A 9122-nucleotide genomic window follows, 5' to 3' on the forward strand; every position below is an offset into this window, starting at 1 on the left:
GGAGGAAAATAAATTAACCCCAGGAGGCGAGGGTAAGGAAAGAAAAAATTGCGCAACCACACCCAACCAGGGAAAACAAAGTGAAATATTATCAAAAAAAAAAAAAAAAAAAAAAAAAAAGAGCTGTATATATTTTTAAAAAATGATTAATATTCTTTGACTTCAAATTTATGAAGCAATTGATTTTATAAAATGCTTATTTTATTATAATTTTTTCCTTCATCAAACATATATTTCTATTCTTTTTCAAATGCTTAAAATACAAAGATTTACTTTTAGACTCTCTCTGTTCTTGACTACTGCAATTTTCTTTTAATTTCAGCCTCTTAAGATCAGAAGAATATTTGCTTTTCATTTTTGCCATGATAACATAGACCTCAACTCTTCTGAATGCTTTCTTCATAATTTTTCTGTATATTAAATTGAAAGTTAATCTCACTCATAATACCCCATACGAGTCTCTCTTACATTTTATCTATTCTCCTGCCCGCAACATTCATTTTTCTTTCCATCCTTTTGTTTGCTTATTTGTTTGTCTTTATTTAACAGCCCACATCATGCTTTGAACTTTGTGCCCTTTTAAATTTAATGTTTATACATTATAAATTTCCCAACCCATTGCATAAATAAATTAGTATGTTCATATTCATTTATTCAAATTTGTTATTGATTACCAGAGACTAAATAATTCAGCAAATGTAAATTCAGTACTAAATTTAGAATAAAGCCAAGTGAACTGGTGATATGGAGACAATATTCCCATGTAAGATTCTGCAAATCCCAGAAAGACAGTGACCATGTGGTGTTATTCACTTTTGTATTCTGGGTGGTTAGCAAATTTTCTGACATGGACCCACAGATGGCATTCAACAAGTGTTTATAGAACAAATGAACTCTGGGAGGTAATATTATCATTTTTTCCATTTTATTAATGAGGCCACATCATTATTAAGTGGTAAAGCCAATATTCAAACTCCAGTATGGAGTTCACATTCTAAATTACTATGCAATATTGCCTCTTTTGGAAATAAAGGAGAGGCATCAAAAATTCTACCACTCTTAGAATTAGGCTTTGTCAAATATATGAGACATTAACTAACATAGCCAAGAACAAAAAGAAATTTTACACTATTACATTACCTAAAGAAATAGAATATTCTCATGTAATCTCATTCAAGCATGGAAAACATAGAATATTAAATATTTAAATCATGGAAAACCATTAACATATAATTTCTGCTGCAGCATTTACTTTTACCCAAATGTCAAAGCATTATAATTGCAGGACTGCAAAAACAGTAAATGAATGGAAGTGTTCACTCCTAGGTGTATAAAAAAGATGGAGATCAATATTACGCTATTGCTGGTTGGTTTGCACGTCAGAAGAAACATGGGAAGCAAATGCCAATGTACCACAGTGGAAATCAATGCACTCAGTAAACAGATGGATTAACCTCTGAGATGCCAGTAAGCAGCTTAAATACTTTTCTCTCTAGAAAACCTGCGTTTGCTAGAGAGCTCAAATCTTAAAAGCTCAAATTTATATTTTGCACTCTGAGCTTTACTGTAGATTGCGTAATGATCCATTATGTACTAGAAGTCAAGAGTCTAGTACCAGTTAGTTGCTTCTGAATGTTCAAGGCTACCAAGCCCCGACATTGCTCTGTATAAATGATACGTTTGGTTTGCAAAGCCTCAGAAGGTAATGACATAAAGTCATTCAAAGCAGAGAAGAATCACTGCAGAGAAGACACATGACAATCAATTATAGTTCCAGTAGGCAGCATTTAATTTTGTGTGAATTTAGTTCAAACTTTGAAAGTATTTTGGCTGATGAGAAATCCTAAATCTCTGGCATAGGATCTCTTAAGGAAGAGGAGCCCCACAGCCACCCACTGAAATTCAACCATGAAGGAGTGATGGGTGGTAGAGTGCATCACTGATTCATGGTAGTAGTCTCATAACTATTCACAATCATAGCAGCTATGGAGATTAGGTGAGTCTCTCCTAGACAGCCTCTGTAAAATATGCATAAACATCCAATCTCAATTCCTATTAGGAAAAAGGAACAATTTTAACCATTAGTGTTACATGATAGGGTGGATATTTGAAGTAACCAAAAGCAAAAAGTATTTCTAAATATTGGCTTGGTTTTTGATGGTCTGATGGTTTCCTCTCTTGGAAATAAAGGAAAGGTATCAAAAATTCCACCATTCTTGTCTAAAAATCAGACCTTGTTTTTGATGACCTGTATTGCTAGAATACTAGGAAAAGTCCTGGAGAGTGCTCTTCTCTGGGATCAAGTACAGTTGGCACACAATGGAAAATCCACTGTGAAACACTGCTGTGAGCTTTTAGAGCTGAGGGTAATGGAAAGAATGATGGTTGAGCACAATCCAGAATGAAGTAGGCTTTTGAGATGGAAACCTTGACAACTTACTTCTGGAAAGACGTTTTCTGAGCTAGTTCTGCAAAGATGCAGAGGCCATCTCTGTATTACTACTAAGCAGCCTGATACTCAAATAGTATCTTAGGCAAAATAATCTGCCAAGATATATTTATTGGATTGCTGGAGAAGGATTAGATGTTAGTCTTCTCCAGAAATAACGTGTCCTTGGTCTCTGATCAATCTTTTAATTCATTTTTAAACTTTTATCAAGCATCTTATTTAGTCAAGGATCTGATAATCCCCTCTAAGGTGTCCAGGTATACAAACTAGATGTATCATTGCACTAAGAAGTGAAAATATGACAATAGCTTCTCTTGAGTATCTCTGCCTATGCTACTATTGAAAGAAACATTTGCACCATGCTTGTATAGGCCACTGAGTATAGATATTAACTCTATTAATCACCACACCTCCATGAACGTCAGTACCATTTTATAGATAAAGGAATAAAATAGCATGTTGCCTACATTTGCATACATTTGAACCACAGAACCAAGACTTGAACAGAGGTTAATCTCACCAGGGCCACTCCAGGATCATCTCTGGGAAATGCTTTCCAATAAGGCCTTCCAAAATTAAAAGATTATCTTGCTCAGAAGCCAAGTGGAACTCTGTCATTCAGAATATATCTAAACTATCTTGGAACTATAAATATCACCTGCAGTTTCTTGAAAAGAAATGACTCTCGTTTCTGTGTGAGTTAGATGACATATGCAGCTCATATGATATGCACTCAATGAATGATTTTTTCCTCTACAGTAGTGGCTATTGGTTCTAGAGTTAAACTATCTAATCCCATAATACCGGCTCTAGGTATGGGACTTTCGGCAGGTTATATTACTTCCTTGAGCTTCTGTTTCCTCATCTATAAAAGGGGTAATAGTAGTATCTATTTGATAGCGTTATTGTGGGGATTAAATGAAAATGTCTGTGTGAGGTGTTTAGCACAGTGATTAGCACTATATTAAACCCTCAATAGGTGTTATTTTTTTCATATATCCTTTTTCCTTTAATTCAGGCTACATTATGCAACCAAATATAGATGATCTAGGTATTGAATATGATCAAAGAAAAAGAAGGCTAATATATATCAAGCCTAATCAACACATAAATAAATATTCAGTGATTTTCCACACGTAGATTATTCTCTCTTCCATGTGGTTGATTATTGAGTAAAACTTCTCCAAAGTTCATGAGTAGGCATAGCCATAGAAAAACTATGAAGTGGATAAAGCTTGTCTTTTTTTTTTTTTTTTTTGCTTTGCTTTGGGATGGAGTCTCGTTCTGTCACCCACACTGGAGTACAGTGGCACAATCTCAGATCACTGCAACCTCCACCTCCCGGATTCAAGCAATTCTCCTGCCTCAGCTTCCTGCGGAGCTGAGACTACAGGCATATGCCATCACACGGCTAATTTTTGTATTTTTAGTAGAGACAGGGTTTAACCTTGTTGGCCAGGGTAGTCTAGAACTCCTGACCTCAAGTGATCCACTCATTTCGGCCTCTCAAAGTGCTGGGATTACAAGCGTGAACCACTGCATCTGGCCTAAACTTGTCTTTTTTGTTCTTAGTCTCCAGGTTGCAATAACACCAATTGCATTTATAGTAAAGCCTGATTTTAAGTATGAACCTAGAATTTATTTGCAGTAAGACGTAAATGCATTCATTCAATAACAAATATATACTAAATAATTTTAACTGATTACAGTCTGAAACAATCCCAGGAGTGCTTAAAAAAATTGTACACTTCAGAATTAAAGTCACTTTGATAGATCATCTATTCTAATATAATCACGCTAAAAAGAAAATTGAGATCCTGAGAACTTTGTATTTTAAGAAGAACTGAAAGAACAAAGCTTTATTAGTGGCATATTTGGCATGAGTCAACAGATAGGGAATATATACCAACAAGGTAACATTATTAAATCAATCACTCATTCAGGTAGCTGCTCCCCAGCTCATTCCTAAAGAAAAGTCTTATCCATAGGTCCAAGGAAAGCTAGTTGTTTATTTGAAGCAGAGGGTTGGAGGAGATACCAAGTGTTCCCACGTGCTTCTAGGAATGTTCTGGGCTTGCTTTCTCATCACCAGTATGCCTACCATCATCATTTCAACAGGATTCCTACCTACAAAAAGAATTACCATCTATCTCTCTTTATAAGATTTTCAAATAATTGTAAATAAATTCTTCAATCTTAATGCCCAATTCTAAGTGTTTCTAGCTAGTCAAAAGGGCATTAAGAAAGCAGATCAATAATTGGGTGGTAATTTTATGTGTGAATAGAATGTCATTAATTTGAAGGCTGACCTAACTCTATTTCTGGGAAGTGAGAAATAGTTAATCAAGGACAGTGGTGCATAGCATCACTCTCACAGACAGGGAGAGTGCCTCACAAAGCATTACTTTGGAATACTTTACTCCAAAATCTGGTAGCCATGTGATGGTGAAGGTTAGAATCAGTCATTTTCCTTTGTCACTGGACCACCATTTTTTTTTTTTTTTTTTTTTTACCTGAGACAGAGTCTCACTCTGTCGCCCAGGCTGGAGTGCAGTGGCGTGATCTCAGTTCACAGCAACCTCCGCCTCCCAGGTTCAAGCAATTCTCCTACCTCAGCCTACTGAGTAGCTGAGATTACAAGTGCCCACCACCACGCCTGACTAATTTTTTTATTTTTAGTAGAGACGGGGTTTCACCATATTGGTCAGGCTGGCCTCCAACTCCTGACCTTGTGATCCGCCCATCTCAGCCTCCCAAAGTGCTAGAATTACAGGTGTGAGCCACCATGCTTGGCAACATTTAATACACAGTGCGAGCAGTGAATCAGAGATGAATATCCAATGCTGGGCGTGGTAGCTCATGCCTATAATCCTAGCACTCTGGGAGGCCAAGGCGAGTGGATCACTTGCAGTCATGAGTTCGAGACCAGCCTGGCAAACATGGCAAAACCCCATTTCTATTAACATTACAAAAGTTAGCTGGTGGTGGTGGTGTGAGTCTGCAGTCCCAACTACTCAGGAGGCTGAGGCAAGAGAATCGCTTGAACCTGGGAGATGCAGGTTGCAGTGAGCAGAGATTATACCTTTCTACTCCAGCCTTGGTGACAGAGCAAGAGACTCTGCCTCAAAAAAAAAAAAAAAAAAAGAATGTTCACACCAATGCTGAAAATGAAAAGCCAGGTTCAGGAGCAGCTTCTGTAAAAGACAGGTTGCCACAGAAAAAGCTAAAAATGTGAAAAGGTTTCAGTTTACCAAGAAACCCTCCAGCCATTCACTTATCACAAGGCAGTGTCGATGACCCTCTTGAAATATGCCCTTTGCTCCTGTTCCTTGTCTAAATGCAGCAAATCACTAGTTGACAGCTGTACTCTGAGCACAAAGTGGTGACCCCTGGAACCCTGAAAACTGACTGCTTCCCACTTTGTCTACTTAAATATCAATCTTACAAGCTCCATGAAAACAACTATAACAGATTATTAAACTGATTTTCTTATTGTCTTAGAATTTTAGCAGAGGCCCAAACACTGTAGAGTGGAGATTATAAGTTCAGAGCTAAGACCCTGTAAATCTTGATATATGGGCTGCTGACACAAAGATGGAGTTTTGGTTCATCACCTCTAAGAACATGAGTGCTGAAGATGTTCTTGGGACTTGTCAGAGGGTTATGCAGTCCCTGAACACAAAATAGTGTAGGAGAAAGAAGTGCTTCTGCTCCCCTACCACCCAAACCAAATGAGGAAGGCTTTGGAAACCTACCCACAGAACTACACCTGTGCTCCTAGAAGTTAGGTGGCACAAGCTGTTGTACGTGACTTAAACCTAAGCAATGTAAATATAAGAGACTGATTCAACACCCTTGAGAACGGAGTGAAAAAACAGGGCTACAATGGAAATTAACTGTACTCTCACCAGTGGTGAGACAAAATTATATGTATTTTGAGAGCCAAGTATGGATTCCATGGAAAAGAGCTGAACTTTAATCACATTTGTAGCCACCCTAAATAAGAGGCCCACCTGGAAAGATGAAGTGCCACCAACAGAGAACCGGAGGAGCAGACCAGATGCAGTGGCTCACACCTGTCACCCCATCACTTTGGGAGGCCAAGGTGGGAGGATCACTTGAGGTCAGGAGTTTGAAATCAGCCTGGCCAATATGGTGAAACCCTATGTCTACCAAAAATATAAAAATTAGCCAGGCATGGTGGTGCATGCCTGTAATCCCAGTTACCTGGGAGGCTAAGGCAGGAGAATTGCTTGAATGCAGGAGGCAGAGGCTGCAGTGAGCCAGATTATGCCACTGCACTCCAGCCTGGGTGACAGTGAGACTCTTTAAAAAAAACAAAAGTTCTGAGGATCGTGGGTCACTGGAAATGAGAGGCTTAAAAGGAAACTGTGAATGGCCAGTTGTAGGAGGTGTCACCTGTGTCAGGGACCTGCAGAGGGACAAGCCACAGCTGTGGGCTCTTCTAATAACTCATGAAATCTCATCAAGAACCAGTTTTGGCACATCTGCCTTGGCAGAGGGGGAGAGCCAAGAAAGCTGGAGAAAACCTTTTCAATGTCTGAATTTTTCCCATCTATCTTTGCCCTCTCCAATCCCAGGGAATCCAGAGGCAACAAGGAAGGAGTGCAAAAACTAATAATAATAATAATAAAAGAAACCACCAAGCCCACCTTTCCATTGCAGAGTTTAGCCAGAACTGAGATGGGATGAATAAAATGAGAACAGCTTGCATATTGAAGTACATATTAAAGTTTGTATATTTTACAAAGGATTCTTCCTTATTCCTTTTCTATTTATCCAAACCCCACCTACTCTTGTTTTATTACTTGGAAATGAGATTGACTATAACATGACAAGCTGTGGAGTCTGCCTGAAATTTCACCTAAGGCAAGGGAAGAACAATTCAGCAGAATAGGTTTAAAGCGACAGGAATGAAGAATAAAGGTGTTTTCTGCTTGCTTTTAACAAGTCCAATTTATTTAATAAAGCGTGGTATTGTGTTAGTGTTTATGCACACATTCTGCAATTAGTACTTTGGAGCTCATAACTGCATTTCTCCAAATAACTGCAATGATGCCTTATGTTTATATTAACAACTTATATGTGTCAGACATTGTGCTAAATACTTTTACAAGCATTATTCCATTCGAGTTTAGTGATCATCTTAAGAAATTCATTAAAACTATTTTATAGTTAAGGAAACAAAGCCTAGGTTAAATAAGTTGAGTAAGATCACACAGAAAATGGCGGAGGCAGAACCTGAGCTCACGTAGCCTGTCTGCAAAGCCTAAATTCTTATTCAATAGGCTTCCCTCGTAAAACATTGGACTAGGCATTATATAAAATAATCAAATAGTTAATGTTTTTAATGTCTATGCCTATGCCAATATCCATTTTTATAATATTGTTTTCCATTTTAAATATTCAGAAATGGTCACATTTTCTATTTTTATCTAGGTGGCAGGAATGGAATTTTCTGCAATGAAGGAAATGATCTATATCTGTGCTGATTGACATAGCAGTCAGTAGCCACATGTGACTGCTGAGCACTTAAATGTGGCTGGTGCAGTGGAGGAACTAAATTTTTACTTTAATTTTATTTAAATTTATTTAACTTGAAACTTAAATGGTCATGTGGGGCTAGTGGCTATCACATTGGAATAACCAAAGATAATACTGCAGGCCTATCTTGGCCTGTCTGTCTATTGGCAAATCCAGGTATACTATATATCACACACCCTTAATAGAGACTCTAGATTACCTGAAAAATAAAGTTCTAGATTAAGGAGGGGGTAAGTGACTCATTTCAGCCAAAAATCCTCCCCCCAAAAATCTACCTAATATCTAGGATGACACCAAAAGTTTCAAAGATTGCTTTGGATATAGGGATTTGGATTTCCAATATATTTTAGGATGTTCTCACAGAATCCAAGCTGATGGACGTTTTTATATCACCAAAGTGATTGTCATAAAACCTTTTTTTCAAAATTAAAAAAAGGAATAACTTCCCAGTGGTTAGACTTAGATTGAGCTAAATATTTACTATCTAATAATCAAGACACTTACCAACAGCTAGAACATTCACTTGTTCTAGGCAACATTTTAAGACTGACATTCTGAAAACAACTTAAAAGACAATCAAGACAAAGAAGGTTCTGAAAAGATGGTCATATGAGAGGACATGGAATTGTTAGCCAAAAGAGAAGGCACAGATGTCGTATAGGTGCTACTCTTAAGCAATTGAATGCTTGTCACAGAGGAGGAGAGTCTTATTCTATGCTATCCAAAGAGAAGGACTGAGATCAAAAGAGAGGACTTGGGAAATAGGAAACCCCAATGTAAGCAAGAGCAGGAAGTTGAGCTATTCGGCAGAATTCACTATTTAAGTAGTGCACTCCAGCCACTAATTATGTTCAAACAGATTGCAGAAAATTTAAAATTATAGTTAAAATGCAAGTCCAGGCTGGGCATGGTGACACACACCTGTAATCTCAGCGCTTTGGGAGGCCGAGGTGGGTGGATCACCTAAGGTCAGGGGTTCGACATCAATGGTGAAACTGTCTCTTCCAAAAACACACAAAAAAATTAGCCAGGCTTAGTGGAGTATGCCTGTAGTCCCAGCTACTCAGGAGGCTGAGGCAGGAGAATCACTTGAACCCAGGAGGCGGAG

General features: G+C 37.9%; 1 long non-coding RNA gene across 1 annotated transcript in view; it reads left to right on the forward strand.

Annotated features, from left to right (window-relative positions):
* The window catches only part of LOC116563463, a 28669-nt gene extending 19764 nt beyond the window's left edge, over window positions 1-8905 (forward strand). The window contains exon 4 of the long non-coding RNA XR_004274409.1: window positions 7051-8905. This is a non-coding gene — a long non-coding RNA (uncharacterized LOC116563463). The remainder of the gene's footprint in view (window positions 1-7050) is intronic.
* The last annotated feature ends 217 nt before the right edge of the window (window positions 8906-9122 follow it).

This window comes from Sapajus apella, unplaced genomic scaffold (assembly GCF_009761245.1).
Source record: "Sapajus apella isolate SASKATOON/1434 unplaced genomic scaffold, GSC_monkey_1.0 scaffold2, whole genome shotgun sequence".
Lineage (NCBI taxonomy): Eukaryota > Metazoa > Chordata > Mammalia > Primates > Cebidae > Sapajus > Sapajus apella.